The sequence below is a fragment of the Chiloscyllium plagiosum genome, unplaced genomic scaffold (genome assembly GCF_037043375.1).
Source record: "Chiloscyllium plagiosum isolate Xiang-an unplaced genomic scaffold, Cpla_swu_hap1 HiC_scaffold_3, whole genome shotgun sequence".
Lineage (NCBI taxonomy): Eukaryota > Metazoa > Chordata > Chondrichthyes > Orectolobiformes > Hemiscylliidae > Chiloscyllium > Chiloscyllium plagiosum.
Genome location: NW_028270141.1, coordinates 77,818,071 through 77,834,908, shown reverse-complemented (window position 1 = coordinate 77,834,908; position 16,838 = coordinate 77,818,071). Strand labels below are relative to the sequence as shown.

General features: G+C 42.3%; 1 protein-coding gene across 4 annotated transcripts in view; it reads right to left on the bottom strand.

The window, feature by feature from the left end:
• The window catches only part of tbc1d32 (TBC1 domain family, member 32), a 245,760-nt gene extending 229,977 nt beyond the window's left edge, over positions 1-15,783 (bottom strand). For all 4 annotated transcript variants that reach the window (XR_015753686.1, XM_043684303.2, XM_043684307.2 and 1 more), the window contains exon 1: positions 15,645-15,783. The gene's annotated coding sequence lies outside the window, so the exon portion shown is untranslated. The remainder of the gene's footprint in view (positions 1-15,644) is intronic.
• Between the last annotated feature and the right edge of the window lie 1,055 nt (positions 15,784-16,838).

Genomic DNA, 16,838 nt, shown 5'->3' with positions numbered 1-16,838 from the left:
TGAGTGGACAGGCTGAGATTGTTTTCCTTTAAGTGGGGAAGATTGAGAGGGAAAATGTTTGCAATGTATAAAATTATGAAAGGCATATATAGGGTAGACGAGAATAAACGTTTCCCATTGATGGAGGGGTCAATGACCTGTTGAGCAGAGACTAAAACTAAGGGTCAGGAGGTTTAGAGGAGATGAGAAAAAATATTTTCATGCACAGATTAGTTGGAATCTGAAACTCACTGCCAGTAAAGGCAGTAAAGGTAGAATCCTTCATAACTCTGAAGTAGTATCTAGATGTATGCCTTGGTATTGCAAGTGTACTAGGCAATGGGCCAAATACTGGAAAATTAATTAGAATAACCAGGTGGTTGTTGTTGACGAGTGCAGACACAGTTGGCCAAAAACTCTTTTTCTGTGCTTCTATGAGGATGTTGACAGGTTTTGTTTTGGTGCTGCAGCAGAAAGAGCAGAAGCGTCAGCCAGGGGGGCTGACGAGAAGGTGAATCACTGAATTAAAAATGTACCTCATGAATTGGCAGGATGCACATTGAGCAGGAGTGGACACAGGACTGCTGAATAAGTGAAATAATAATTTGGGTGGTTGCTTTACCAGAAACACTACATAGGTATTATCTCCCACCCATCCTCCTCCTCCTCCTACCAAAAATAAAAAAATCTTCTGTATGCTGGATTGGTAAAGTAATTAGTTTTTTTATTCCTTACTTTTCTATAGTCTCTTCAGAAATTTAGAATAATGGGAACGGTGGTGCGGGCAGTTAAATGTTCCTCCTGCAGAATGTGGGAGGTAAGGTCACCACCAGTGTCCCTGCTGACTTCATCTGCAGGAAGTGCACCCAACTCCAGTTCCTCAAAAATAGTGTTCAAAACTGGAGCTGGATTGTTTGGGAGACAGAGAGGGTTATTGAGAGGAGTTACAGGGAGGTAGTCACACCTCAGGTGCAAGAAAGAGGCAGATAGGTTACAGTCAGTGGATGAAAAGGGAACTGGTAGACATTCCCCTCAGTAACAAGTATACCATTTTGGACAGTGTTTGTGGGAGGGGAAGGAAACATACCGGGGGAAGCCATGTGGTACAGGTCTCTGATACAGAGTCTGTCCCTGTTGCTCAGAAGGGAAGAGGGGAGATGAGCAGCACATTAGTCATTGGGGACTCCATAGTTAGGGGAGCAGATAGGAGGTTCTGTGAGAGTGAGACAGACTCCTGACTGGTGTGTTGACTCCCAGGTACCAGTGTTCGTGATTCGCAGATCGTGTTTTTGGGATACTTGAGGGGGGAGGGGGAAGCAGCCCCAAGTTGTGGTCCACATATGGTACTAATGACATGGGTAGGAAAAAGGAACGAGGTTCTGCAGGAAGAATACAGGAAACTGGCAGGAGATTTTTTTAAAAAGTTCTCAAAAGGTAGTAATATCTGGACTACTAACAGTGCCACATGCTGTGAGAGTAGCAACAGGAGGATAGAGGGGACGAATCCATGGCGAAGGAACTGGTGAAAAGGAGCAAGAATTCACATTTTTGGACCATTGGGATCTCTTCAGGGATAGAAATGGCTAGGATTGCAATGGTAGGAGATTTCAATTTTCCAAACATATGGCTGTCATAGTGTTAAGAGCTTAAATGAGGAGGAATTTGTTTAGCATGTATAAGAAACTTTTTTATTCAATACGTAGATATACTTTCTAGAGATGATGCAATATTTGACCTTCTCTTAGGAAATAAAGCAGGGCAAATTACAGCGGTGTCAGTGAGAGAGCATTTTGGGGCAATTAATCATAATTCTATTAGTTTTAAAGTAGTTATGGAAAAGGATTGGACTGATTAAAAAGTTAAAATTTCTAAATTGTAGTAGGCTGAAAATGTGTTGCTGGAAAGGGCAGCAGGTCAGGCAGCATCCAAGGAGCAGGAGAATCGACGTTTCGGGCATGAGCCCTTCTTCAGGAATGAGGAAAGTGTGTCCAGCAGGCTAAGATAAAAGTTAGGGAGGAGAGACTTGGGGGAGGGGCATTGGAAATGCGATAGGTGGAAGGAAGTTAAGGTGAGGGTGATAGGCTGGAGTGGGGTGGGCGCGGAGAGGTCAGGAAAAAGATTGCAGGTTAGGAAGGTGGTCCTGAGTTTGAGGGTTGGACTGAGACAAGGTGGGGGGAGGGGAAATGAGGAAACTGGAGAAATCTGAGTTCATCCCTTGTGGTTGGAGGGTTCCTAGGCAGAAGAAGATGAGGTGCTCTTCCTCCAGCTTTCGTGTTGCTATGGTCTGGCAATGGAGGAGTCCAAGGACCTGCATGTCCTTGGTGGAGTGGGAGGGGGAGCTGAAGTGTTGAGCCATTGTAATAAGGCCAATTTTTCAGAATTGAATAGGAACTTTTGAAAATTGATTGGGGGAGGCTATTCACTGGTAAAGGGAAGATTGGGAAATGGGAGGCCTTTGAAAATTGCAAGGGATGCTAGATGACTAGATAAATTGAGGCTCTGGTAAAGAAAAAGGAGGCACATGGCAGGTATAGGCAGCTGGGATCAAGTGAATCCCGAGAGGATTATAATGGCAGTAGGAGTATACTAAAGTCGGAAATCAGAAGAGCAAAAAGGGGACATGAGTTTGCTTTGGCAAATAGAGTTAAGGAGAATCCAAAGATACTCTATAAATACATTAAGAAACCAAGAACAATTGGGAGAGAATAGGGCCTCTTAATGATCAACATGGCAGTCTGTGTGTGGAACCACAGCAGATGGGGGAAGACACTAAACAAATATTTCATGTCAGTACTTACTGGGGAGAAGTGAAAGCTAAGGGACTTGGGGAAATAAATAGTGACATCTTGAAAAGAGTTCATATTACAGAATAGGAGATGAAGGTCTTAAAATATATCAAGGTAGATAATTCTCTAGGGTTGGATCAGGTGTTCCAGAGAACTTTCTGGGAAGCTGGGGAAGTGATTGCTGGACACTTTGCTGAGATACTTGCATCACTGACAGTCAGCGACGAGCTGCCAGAAAACTGGAGGTTGGCTAATAGAGTCAGAGCAGTACAGCACGGTAACACACCCTTTGGTCCAACTCATCCATGTCAACCAGATATCCTAAATTAATCTAGTCACATTTGCCAGCATTTGACCCGCATCCCTCTAAACTCTACCTATTCATTTATCCATCCAGATGCCTTTTAAAATATTTTATTGTACCAGCCTGCACCACTTCCTCTGGCAGCTCATTCAGCCCTTATCTAAGAAAGGCTATAAGGAAAAGCCAAGGAACTATGCATCAGTGGTGTGTAGGTTGTTGAAAGAGATTCTGAGGGACAGGATATATATATACACACATTTGGAAAGACGAAGGACTGAATAGGTATTGTCAACATGACGTTTTGCATGGGGAATCATGTCTAACTAACTTGACTAGGTTTTTTAAAAAAAAGTGACAAAAAAAAGATTGAAGGCATAGCAGATGTTGTCTATATGGACTTCAACAAGATGTTTGACAAGGTTCTGCATGCCAAGCAAGGTTAAATTACATTGAATCCAAGGAGAGCTATCCATTATAATACAAAATTGGCTTGAAGGTTGGAGACAGAGGTGGTGGTAGAGGATTGCTTTTCAGATTGTAGACCTATGACTAGAGGTGCGCCACAATGATCGGTATTGAGTCCACCCCTTTTCGTCATTTATACAAATGATTTGGATGTGAATATATGAGGAATGGTTAATAAGTTTGCAGATGATAGAAAAGTAGATGGTCTAGTGGACAGTAAAGAAGATTATCTCAGAGTACAATAGGACTGTCATCAGATGGTCTAAAGGGCCAAGGAGTGGCAGTGGAGTTTAAATTAGATAAATGTGCAATGTTGCACTTTGCTAAGACAAATAAGGGCAGGACTTAGTTAACAATAGGACTTTGGGGACGGCTGCCAAACAAAGAGACCTAGGAGTGCAAGTGCATATTCATTGAGAGTGGAATTGTATGCAGATAGGATGGTGAAGGCAGCATTTAGTCCGTTTGCCTTCATTGGTCAGACCTTTGAGTATAGGGATGTTGCAGCTGTACAAGATATTGATTATTTTAGAATACTGCATACAATTCTGGTCACCCTTATATAGGAAAGATATTGCTGGTACTGGAGGCTGAATAGGCTGAGGCTTTTCTCTCAGGAGCATCGGAGGCTGAGGGGTGACCTTAGAGATTTATAAAATCATGAGGCATAGATAGCGTGAATTGCCAAGGTTTGTTTTCCTGGAGTAGGGGAGTCCAAAACTAGAGTGCATAGGCTTAAGGTGAGAGAGGCTAGATTTAAAAAGAACCTGAAGAGTTATTTTTTCATTCAAAGGTGGTGTGTGTATGAAACAAGCTGCCAGAGGAGGTGGTGAAGGGAGGTACAATTACAACATTTAAAAGGCATCTGGATGGGTTCGTGAATAGGAAGAGTTTAGATGGATTTGGGCCAAATGCTTGCAAATGGGATTAGGTCATTTTGGGATGTTTGGTTGGCATGGATGAGTTGGACTGACAGGTCTGTTTCTGTGACATATGACTGTGTGCACTGGGAACAGGAAGCACTCAAGTGTTTTTTTTAAATATATTCACAAGATGTAGGCAATTATTACCCATCTCTAGTTTACCTTTAGAAAATACTGACTGTTGCCTACTTTTTTTCAGGATGATCAATAAAAGGAAACATTGGGAGAAAACATTGATTTATTGGCAGAAAATGCTAGTTTTATTAAGGAAATAGAAGATAAAATACACTTCGAGGGTTTAGCAACAAACTGTCACCTGCCCTGAAGCAGGTTGAAACTTTATTGCTGGAACAGCACAGCAGGTCAGGCAGCATCCAGGGAACAGGAGCCTTGGTCCCTTGTAATTTGCCTACCGTCCCAACAGGTCCACAGTGTCATTTCCCCAGCCCTACACTCATCCCTGGAACATCGGGATAAGAAGGACACCTGCATGAGACATCTGCTTACTGACTACAGCTCAATCTTCACTTCTATAATCCCAACCAGACTAATCTCTAAACTCCAAGACCCAGGTATCTGTTCTGTCCTCTGCAACAGGATCCTCAACTTCCTGACCACCATTCTGCAATTCATGAAAATAGGCAACAGCACCTCCTCCAAAATAATGCTCAACACCGGCACCCCACAAAGATGCATAGTTAGTCTCTGACTGTACTCCCTGAACACTCGTGACTGTGTGACCGAATTTCTTCCAAACTCCACCGACAAGTTCACTGACGACATCATTGTTGTAGGTCGGATATCAAACAATGACGAGACAGAAAGCAGGAAAGAGAGTGTGTGCTTGGTGGCATGGTATAAAGATAACAACCTCTCCCTCAACATCTGCAAAACTAAAGAGTTGATCATTGACTTCAGTATGCGAGGAGTAAGACACACTCTTATCTATATCATTGGAACTGAGGTGGAGATGGTCAAGAGCAGCAAGTTCCTAGAAGTAATGATCAATTATCTGTCTTGGACCACCCAATGGTCAGGGTGGCACAACACTGCCTCTCCTTCCTCAGGAGAAGGAAATTCTGCATGTCCATAAGCACTCTCACTAACTTTTATAGCTCCACCATAGAAAGCACTCTATCTGGATACATAAAGGCTTGATACAGCAAATACTCTGTCCAGGACCATAAGAAACTACAGAAAGTTGTGAACACAGCCTAGTCCATCATGCAAGCCAACCTTTCATCCATTGACTCCACCTATGCTTCTTGATGCCTCAGAAAGGCAGCCAACATCGTCCAGGATCTCATATAATCTCTTCCAAACTCTTCTGTCAGGCAGAAGATACAAAACCTTACACAAACATTCCAACAGATTCAAGATAGCTTCTTCCCCACTGCTATTAGACTTCTGAACTAACCTCTGAAATTTCAAATCTATTGATGTCCTTACTTTTGTAAACCTTCATTACAGCCATAACTTATTGTATTCCTTGCTCTGTTCAATAAACCTATGATCTTTATTTGTTATGATCTACCTGCACTTCATGCAAATCAAACTTTTCACCGTACTTCAGTACATGTAACAGTACTACATCAAAATCAAATATCACAGATTTGGCTAAAAATCAGACAGCTTTAGGCATAACAGCATGAATCTCCTGCTCCTCAGATGCTGCCTGACCTGCTGTGCTTTTCCAGCACCACTCTAATCTAGACTCTAGTTTCCAGCATCTGCAGTCCTTGTTTTTACCTATAACAGCATGAATGCTGTCCCCAAAAGCAAAGCCAGTCAGACCTCTGGCACTTGCTTGGACAATACTACTGACCATGCAATGACCAATTAGTACGATGTGGGATCATCTCAGGCAAGGCCACATGGGCAAGACTGAGGAGTGTTGGAAATTTGGGTTTCCTTTAAAACACTGCTCTCTTAGCATTCCATATTTAGTTTTTCCTGAGTGTAGCAGGAGACTCCACTTCATTGTGTTGCAGCAGTAATTAGCCTTCTACAAGTGTAAAGAAAAAGGTTTATTGGAGGTGGCACTACCCTATTATGAAAGCAAAATTTTGCAAAATAAGGAGTTTGTGCTCGCAGAGAAAATGAGATAAACTTGGGCCAAGGGGAAGGTCATCCAATGTCATGAGTAGCTGTCCCATAATTACTTTGTCAAAAGGATTCAGACGATTGATTGACATAGCCTAAGCTACCAGCCCCCAAAATAAGATTTGTCAATAGGAGTAGATGGGGAGACGGTGAGAGGGGGTGCAGGGGAACAAACACCAATCTTCTTGGGAGAAGACCAAAAGGTCCTTTACAGCATCCTGAGAGAAGAACAAAGACTGTAATCACCAAAGACAACAAAACCACTGCTGCTTTTCTTTCATTCTAGATCGATGAAACATTCACATCTATCATGGTTGTATAAAGGTATCCCCTGCTTTTCAAACATTTGCTTTACACCAATTCGCTTTTAAAAAAGACCTAAACTAGCATGTGTTTTTGCTAACTAAGAGGATTTTCGCTTTTACAAAAAAAGCACGTGCAGCGAGAGTGGCACCTTCTGGAGAAATGTTGATAGATCACCCTCTTCCTCTCTCTCCTACACCCCATCCTCCGGTACCTCCCACCACCCCAATGTCTGACAACTCAGCCTAACATGTCATCATCACCACCACCACCACCACCATCACGTCTCAGCCTTCCAATGTGTTCGCTGTCTTCCAGATTGTAGTGGAGTGAAACTACACCGTAAATACATTATTTCTACTTTATATGGGCTGTATATTTATCATATCATTCTTACTTTTATTACATGTTAGTATTATTTTAGGTTGTGTGTATTATTTGGTATGAGTTGGTAGGTTACTGTTTAGGTCTGGAAACATTAAAAAAAAAACTTTTCCCTGTAAATTATTGGCAATTGCTTCTTTGCTTTACGCCATTTCTGCTTACAAAAGGTTCATAGGACTGCTTTATTTTTGGATAGCGGGGAACACCTGTACTTTCTTTGTCAAATTAAATAATTACCAAACTCAGTAAATTATTAGAGAATCGTTATAAATTGTCAGAGTATTTTAGCTAACTGTGTTTACAAACCTCCAAAATCAATAAGAGGATACAGGGACAGTGAAAATCCATGGTTTCCACTGGGAGTGGGATAGGAATGACCACCACAACCTCACACAGCCCCCTACCTTCTACTAGATTAAACTCTAAAAGAAGAGAGATAGTTGATAGTGACAGTGGACACAAACACAGATCCTTCCTTCTCACACCAAAATGTGATTTTGTTTAAAAAAAAATCTCTCATATTTGTTAGAGGATGACAACCCCCCCATAGGTCCTCATAGCTACAACTCCTTAGTTAAAAATGACAAATGGGCTGAGGCATATTGACCAAATGCTCCCTGAGGCGATTTGGCTATCCCCTCTAGAGCCGGAGGAGAAGAGAATATTGACTTTGAATAGATTCTGCCAATTTAAAAAGAACAAAGTGAACAACCCCAGATGAAACAAAAACAATCATTAAAATAAAATACCCACAATACTTGGAAACAAATAGACTAGATGCACTGAAGTGTCAATTCAAAATGTACAAGATAGGTCAAACTAGTATGTGTCATTCAAAATACATTTTTTTTCCTTCTGGAAAATTAGTGTAGAAAGTTCTACTGGAGAATCGTAACAAAAAAAATCAAAATTCTTACACTAATCAACTTCTTGTTGATAACAAACAGACCCTTATTAAACAGCACAATACATTTGCAGAGAGGATCCATTACTGTTACGAATGTACAATTGAATAAGGGGGTAGCGAAGAGAGACACCATTTTTGACTTTCCAAGCTCCTTTGGCTAAAATGGCTTCAGTCTTTAGTTTTCATTAATGTCTGATGAGCTACAGACTATGACAATGCTCTAGGATAACATCCCTATTCCTGTACATAGAGTCAGCAAGTTCTTGATTTGCCACAAGCCCCAAGGTTATGGCTGTTGAAGGTCTACTGAATATGGCCACCAGGCTTATGGCTGTCATAAAAGGTACACTCTGGACACTAACAGCAACAGTGAGCCCTGATTCCTCCTCCTCTTCCTGTACTACTGAGATGAACCCTGTCAAGCAGCAACTGGAGAGGAGGAAAGCAGCAATGCAGGCCACCTAAGACCGTGAAAGAATTAGACCGGTAGAAATTAGCTCCAGATTCCGTGTGATTCCAGCAGGCTTCCCACTGAATAGTTTCCATTCTCTGGTGTGATGGTAGTGGGTTGCCAGTTGTTGATATAGAAGGCCATCAATAATTAATACTCATTGAGGCTTGTTGTGTTCCTGGTCTCCAACACAAACATACACACTCTGGTAAATGATAACCAGAGTTTTGTTTCATCTTAAGTTGAAAAACCGAATATTTACAGGGATATAGTAGAGCTCATTCCACACATACAATCAGGATCAACATTACTCTAAATTCTGCACCATGCTGCATTGCATCATTTCATGTGGTGATAGTGTACTTAAAATGCATTCATGCTAAATGATATACTAATCAACGTAAAATTATTACTGCAATACAATATCCCCTTTTCCTTAAATACAAAGATTATACAAACAGAATACATATATCTCAAGGGACAAGATTGGTACGAATAATCTTTACACAGATCAATCATTCAAGTACTAGTAGTTAATTCACTCGCCCTGATCTAGTAATAGTTAAGTATCTTAAAAGATCTGAAATTGTCAACATTGAATCAGGACCACATCAATGTCGACATACAGGTGCCTGGACGAGTGTTGTGCTGGTTGTCTTCCTCAACTCCACTCTTAAACCTCGAGTATGAACATGTACTTCGCACCACAGGAAGGCAAGGCATCACATTATTTGTGAATTCTCCCAATTAACATCTATTGCTCCTCAATCTTTTATTACCACGTTTCAACAGACTGGGACTGCCATAGTGTTAAGGGTTCAGATGGAGACGAATTTGTTAAGTGTATACAAGAAAATATTTGATTCAGTATGTGGATATACCGACTAGAGAAGGTGCAAAACCTGACCTACTCTTGGGAAATAAGGGAGGGCAGGTGACCGAGGTATCAGTGGGAGAGCACTTTGGGGCCAGCGACCATAATTCTATTTGTTTTAAAATGGAAAAGGATAGACCGGATCTAAAGGCTGAAGTTCTAAATTAGAGGAAGGCTAATTTTGACAGTATTAGGCAAGAACTTTCAAAAGCTGATTGGGAGTAGGTGTTCACAGGTAAAGGGATGGCTGGAAAATGGGAACCCTTCAGAAATGAGATATTGAGAGTCCAGGGACAGTATATTCCTATTAGGGTGAAAGGAAAGGCTGGATGACTAGAGAAATTGAGGGTTTGGTGAATAAAAAGAAGGAAGCATATGTCAGGCATTGACAAGAGTTCGGTGCTGGAAAAGCACAGCAGGTGAGGCAGCATCCGAGGAGCAGCAGAATCGCTGCTTCAGGCATATGCCCTTCATGATGAAGGGCTTATGCCCGAAACATCGATTCTGCTGCTCCTCGGATGCTGCCTCATCTGCTGTGCTTTTCCAGCACCACACTCTCAACTTGGATCTCCAGCATCGGCAGTCCTCATTTTCTCCTAGTCAGGCATAGATAGGATAGTTCCAGTGAATCCTTAGAAGAGTATAAAGATAGTAGGAGTATACTTAAGATGGAAATCAGAAGGGAAAAAAACAGGACAGCGGATAGCTTTTGCAAATAGGGTTAAGGAGAATTCAAAGAGTTTTTACAAATACATTAAGGACAGAAGGGTGACGAGGGAGAGAATAGGGCCCCTCAAAGATCAGCAAGGTGGTCTTTGTGTGGAGCCTCAGGAGAAGGGGGAAGATAATAAACAAGTATTTTGCATCAGTGTTTACTGTGGAGCAGGATATGGAAGATATAGATAGCAGGGAAATAGATGGTGACATCTTGAAAAATGTCCATATTACAGAGGAGGATGTGCTGGATATCCTGAAATGCAAAAAGGTGGATAAATCCCCAGGACCTGATCAGATGTACCCTAGAACTCTGTGGGAAGCTACGGAAGAGATTGCTGGGCCCCTTGCTGAGATATTTGTATCATCGATAGTCACAGGTGAGGTGCCAGAAGACTGCAGGTTGGCTAACATGGTGCCACTATTTAAGAAGGGTGGTAAGGACAAGCCAGGAACTATAGACCAGTGAGTCTGACGTCAGTGGTGGGCAAGTTGTTGGAGGGAATCCTCAGGATGTACATGTATTTGGAAAGGCTAGGACTGATTAGGGATGGTCAACATGGCTTTGTGCATGGGAAATCATGTCTCACAAGCGTTTTGACTGAGCGTTTTGAAGAAGTAACAAAGAGGATAGATGACGGCAGAGTGGTAGACGTGATCTATATGGACTTCAGTAAGGCGTTTGACAAGGTTCCCCATGGGAGACTGGTTAGCAAGGTTAGATTTCATGGAATACAGGGAGAACTAGCCATTTGAATACAGAACTGGCTCAAAGATAGCAGACAGAGGGTGGTGGTGAAGGGTTGTTTTTCTGACTGGAAGCCTGTGGCCAGTGCAGTGCCACAAGGATCGGTGCTGGGTCCACTACTTTTCGTCATTTATGCAAACGATTTGGATGTGAACAGAGGAGGTTTAGTTAGTAAGTTTGCAGATGACAACAAAATTGGAGGTGTAGTGGACAGCAAAGAAGGTTACGTCAGATTACAACAAATTTTGAGTAGATGGGCCAATGGGCTGAGGAGTGGTAGATGGAGTTTAATTCAAATAAATGTGAGATGCTGCATTTTTGGAAAGCAAATCTTAGCAGGACTTATACACTTAGTGGTAAGGTCCTAGGGAGTGTTGCTGAACAAAGAGACCTTGGGAGTACAGGTTCATAGCTCCTTGAAAGTGGAGTCACAGGTAGATAAGATAGTGAAGGCGGCATTTGGTATGCTTTCTTTTATTGGTCAGAGTACTGAGTATAGGAGTTGGGAGGTCATGTTGCAGCTGTACAGGACATTGGTTAGGCCACTTTTGAAATATTGTGTGCAATTCTGTTCTCCTTCCTATCAAAAAGATGTTGTGAAACTTGAAAGGGTTCAGAAAACATTTACAAGGATGTTGCCATGATTGGAGGATTTGAGCAATAGGGAGAGGTTGAATCGGCTGGGGCAGTTGTCCCTGGAGCATCAGAGGCTGAGGGGTGACTTTATAGAGGTTTATAAGATCATGAGGGGCCTGAATAGGATAAATAGACAAAGTCGTTTCCCCGGACTGGCGTGAGTCCAGAACTACAGAACATAGGTTTAGGATGAAAGGGGAAAGATAATAAAAAAAGAGACCTAAAGGGCAACTTTTTCACAGAGGGTGGTATGTGTATGGAATGAGCTACCAGAGGAAGTGGTGGAGGCTGGTGCAATTGCAACATTTTAAAAGACATCCGAATGGGTATATGAATTCAAAGGTTTCGGAGGGAAGTGGGCCGGGTGTTGGCAAGTGGACGAAATTAGGTTGAGATATCTGGTCGTCATGGAGGATTTGGACCAAACGATATGTTTCTGTGCTGTACATCTCTACGACTCTGTGTGTGTGAGTGCGCATGAGTGTGAGTGCACGTGAGACAGTGTGCGTCAGCAAGTGTGAAAGCTTGGTAAAGTGTATGCATGGGTGTGATGGAGTATAAGTCTGTGAGAGGGTGTGACAGCCAAACCTTAAGCAGATGACAGTTCACAGCAAACTGCCCAGCCTTCAGGACAACATCGACCACAACACCGTACAAACTGTCATGTCAACCACTGCAAGACATGTCAGAGTGTCAACACGGATACCACCATTACCCTTGGGGACACCACTCACCGTGTATGTGGCAGGTACGCATGTGATTCGGCCAACATTGCCTATCGCATACACTGCAGGCAAGGATGTCCCAAGGCATGGTACATTGGCAAGACCAAGCAGACGCTACGACAACGGATGAATAGACACCGCGCAACAATCACCAGACAGGGGTGCTCCCCCCTAGTCAGGGAACACTTCAATCGTAAGGGACATTCGGCCTCGGATCTTCGGGTGACCATCCTCCAAGGCGCTGCCTCAGGATAGGCAACGATGTAAAGTGGCTGGGCGGAGAATGATAGCACAGTTCTGTACCCAGGAGGATGGTCTCAACTGGGACCTTAGGGTTCTATTACACTATACTCACACACACACACACACACATACAAGTCTATGGGGTGAATTTGTTTTTGCAGAATTATTCTTGCAGATACATCGTATTTTGCTCAGAAAATGCACAATCTGCAGGCAGTCAATACATGTAATATTTTGTAAATTCCACCTTGGAAATTGAACCAGTCTGACTCAAGATTGGGATACAGACAGGTTCCAATCTCACAACTTAATGCTTTGCCTGAGCTGAGATGTCACCTTCTTTTATAAAAGCTTAAGTTAGCTCTAGAAAGTTACTTAAATATAGTTCTGGGATTTACATATTAATGAACTGAAACCTGCAAACTATTCTAAAAGATGAAAGAGTGAATCCGTAGAAGAGTATAAAGGAAGTAGGAGTATACTTGAGAGGGAAATCAGGAGGGCAAAAAGGGGACATGAGATAGCTTTGGCAAATAGAATTAAGGAGAATCCAAAGAGTTTTTACAAATACATTAAGGACAAAAGCGTAACTAGGGAAAGAATAGGGCCCCTCAAAGATCAGCAAGGCGGCCTTTGTGTGGAGGTGCAGATAATGATGGCGATACTAAATTAGTATTTTGCATCAGATTTACTGTGCAAAAGGACATGGAAGATATAGACAGCAGGGAAATAGATGGTGACATCTTGCAAAATGTCCATATTACAGAGGAGGAAGTGCTGGATGTCTCAAAACACATAAGAGTGGATAAATCCCCAAAACCTGATCAGGTGTACCCTAGAACTCTGTGGGAAGCTAGAGAAGTGATTGCTAAGCCTCTTGCTGAGATATTTGTATCATCGATAGTCACAGATGAGGCGCTGGAAGACTGGAGGTTGGCTAACGTGTTTAAGAAGGGAGGTAAGGACAAGCCAGGGAACTACAGACCAGTGAGCCTGAGGGCAGAGCGATAGGTGTGATCTATATGGACATCAGTAAGGTGTTCAACAAGGTTCCCTATGGGAGATTTAGTAGCAAGGTTAGATCTCATGCAACACAGGGAGAATTAGCCATTTAGATACAGAACTGGCTCAAAGGTAGAAGACAGAGGGTGGTGGTGGAGGGTTGTTTTTCAGAATGGAGGCCTGTGACCAGTGGAGTGCCACAAGGATCTACTTTTTGTCATTTACATAAATAATTTGGATCCGAGATAAAAGGTACAGTTAGTAAGTTTGCAGATGACACTAAAATTGGAGGCTTAATGCACAGCGAAGAGGGTTACCTCAGATTACAACAGGATCTTGACCAGATGGGCCAATGGGCTGAAAAGTGGCAGATGGAGTTTAATTCAGATAAATGTGAGGTGCTGCATTTTGGGAAAGCAAATCTTAGCAGGATTTATACACTTAATGGTACGGTCCTAGGGAGTGTTGCTGAACAAAGACCTTGGAGTGCAGGTTCATAGCTCCTTGAAAGTGGAGTCCTGGCATGAAATCCTGGTCTCCTTCCTATCGGAAAGATGTTGTGAAACTTGAAAGGATTCAGAAAAAATTTACAAGTATGTTGCCAGGGTTGGAGTATTTGAGCTATAAGGAGAGGCTAAACAGGCTGGGACTGTTTTCCCTGGAGCGTCGGAGGCTGAGGAGTGACCTTATAGAGGTTTACAAAATTATGAGGGGCACGGATAAGGTAAATAGGCAAAGTCTTTTCCCTGGGGTCAGGGAGTCCAGAACTAGAGGGCATAGATTTAGGGTGAGAGGGGAAAGATATAAAAGAGATCTACAGAGCAACTTTTTCACGCAGAGGGTGGTACGTGTATGGAGTGAGCTGCCAGAGGAAGTGGTGGAGGCTGGTACAATTGCAACATTTAAGAGGCATTTAAATGGGTATATGAATAGGAAGGGTTTGGAGGGATATGGGTTGGATGCTGGCAGGTGAGACTAGATTGGGTTGGGATATCTGGTCGGCGTAGACGGGTTGGACCAAAGGGTCTGTTTCCATGCTGCACCTCTCTTTGACTTAACAACAATCCAGGGTTGTTCAATATCTCACTTCAGTTGCACGAAACTGTAGTCTTTTGCTATAAATTATGTCATATGATCTTATGCTCCACAACCACCTGATGAAAGCTAATGCTTCCAAATAAACACTAGGTTGGGTTATAACCTTGTGTTGTGTGATTTTTAACTTGATTGAAGGACGAAGACTTTAAGTAACTTGAGAGGGGAAAGAGAGATAGGAAGCTTAAGGAAGGGAACTTTAGAGCACAGGGTCTAAATAGCCACTTAAATGAAGTGTGAAGTCTGATGGAAATCTGAGGATGCGTAATAGACCAAGGTGAAGAAAGCTCCTCAGAGGATGGCCAAGTTGTAGGTATTTGGAAAGATAGAAAGAGACAATACTGAGGAATAGACACCAATTATTTGGGCCTCAGTTCAAGTAACAAGTGGAGGAACAAAGATCATTCTGAAAAGAGATGGAGATGTTCTTATTTAAAAAAATAATTTGCTGCCTCTCTCCTTTTTGCAGTGAACAGACTACTTATATTACTGTGAATCAAGTGCAAGTCTAGGTAAAGTCAAAAACGTCAACAATACTCAGGGGTTATTTATTAAATTGTTTGCTTAATTTAACACTAAAACAAGGGCTGATATTTCAAAACCCAAAAGCAGATGGGACCTCAACCAGCTATCTACTTCAGCTGACAGGCAACATTCTCACCCACCAATTTCACTGAATTATCAGCACAGATATAAAATTTACAAAGCACTGTTTACATTCAAGTTAAAACTGAATCAATATAGGCAAATGTGTATTTATCAGGGGAAAAAAAAGACAAGATATTGTGTACAGTTAATAGTTTTTCATGTGTACAATTAGATGGGCATTTTAGAAAATGAAATGAAGCAGTGCAACCGAGATAGCATTACACCATTTTATAATCACTCAATTATAGTAAACAGACTGGTTTCTAAGTACCAGGTACTTGAAAACATCAAAAGGTACAGAATTAAAGCCATGTCAAGCGCAACACAGCGGACTGTACACAGAGGTCTACTCACTTCAGGAAACACTCCTACAAAGTTTCTTCTACTCTCTCTCCTCGAAGTAAACATTGAAAAAAACGTTCGTGTTGTCAACAACACGACTCATGCGCGCGGATACCGGCAACCCCGTACAAGGTGCGCGTGCGCTAATTAACAACGTTGTTGCGGCTGCCGTCAGCAGCACCGCACACGTTTCAACTGCCGTGTCACGAGCACGTCCGTGACGTAGGTGACCAACGGACACTTTGGGAAGGACCAACGGAAAGGGCTGAATGGCAGCTGGCATTATGGGATAAATAAACCCAGATGAATTGGTTAGGAATACGATCAACGAGAAATCCATTGTCGGTTGATTAAATACCATATGTCCTGAACGATGGTAACAGCAGGAGTGGTAACTTGTTTGATATCTAAATGTGCGTAAAGTAATCCAATTTATTTCAGTAACTGGGAGGAATCAGGCCGAAGTGACCTAGTCTATAATTTGTCCTTGTAACTGTACAATCTGCGTAGAAATATGACAAACCTTTCATGAATATATCTGAGCTTTATTTTGAGCAGAATAAAGTGGATTAAGGGAGCATTGTCACAATGTGACAGCTAACTTTTAAGAGACGTTGCTGAGTATTGAACTGTCTTCACCCCCGTAAACGAACGGAAAATTCAACAAGCAACACTTCTGAATTTCTCTGGCAATGTTTCCTCTCAAAAAAGGGACAATTCCTGTTGAGAACCAAAAGTCTGTAGACTTCACAGTTATCCCGCTTCTCGCCGTAGACTAGGAATGAGTCATACAGCACGGAAATTTACCCATCAGTCCAAACCGAACATAATCCCAAAATAGTTTAGAATGGTGCTGGAAAAGCACAGCAGGTCAGGCAGCATCCGAGGAGCAGGAAAATCGACGTTTCGAGCAAAAGCCCTTCATGCTCCATTCCTGATGAAGGGCTTTTACCCGAAAAGTTGATTTTCCTGCTACTCGGATGCTGCCTGACCTGCTGTGCTTTTCCACCACCACTCTAATCTAGACTCTGGTTTCCAGCATCTGCAGTCCTCACTTTTGCCTACTTGATTATAATCCCAAAATAAACTACTCACACCTGGCTGCTTCTGCTCATACCCCTCCAAACATTTCCTTTTCAAATATCTTGTTTATCCGTTTCGGATACAGCTGATGGGGACAGCTTTTAGATTAGATTACTTACAGTG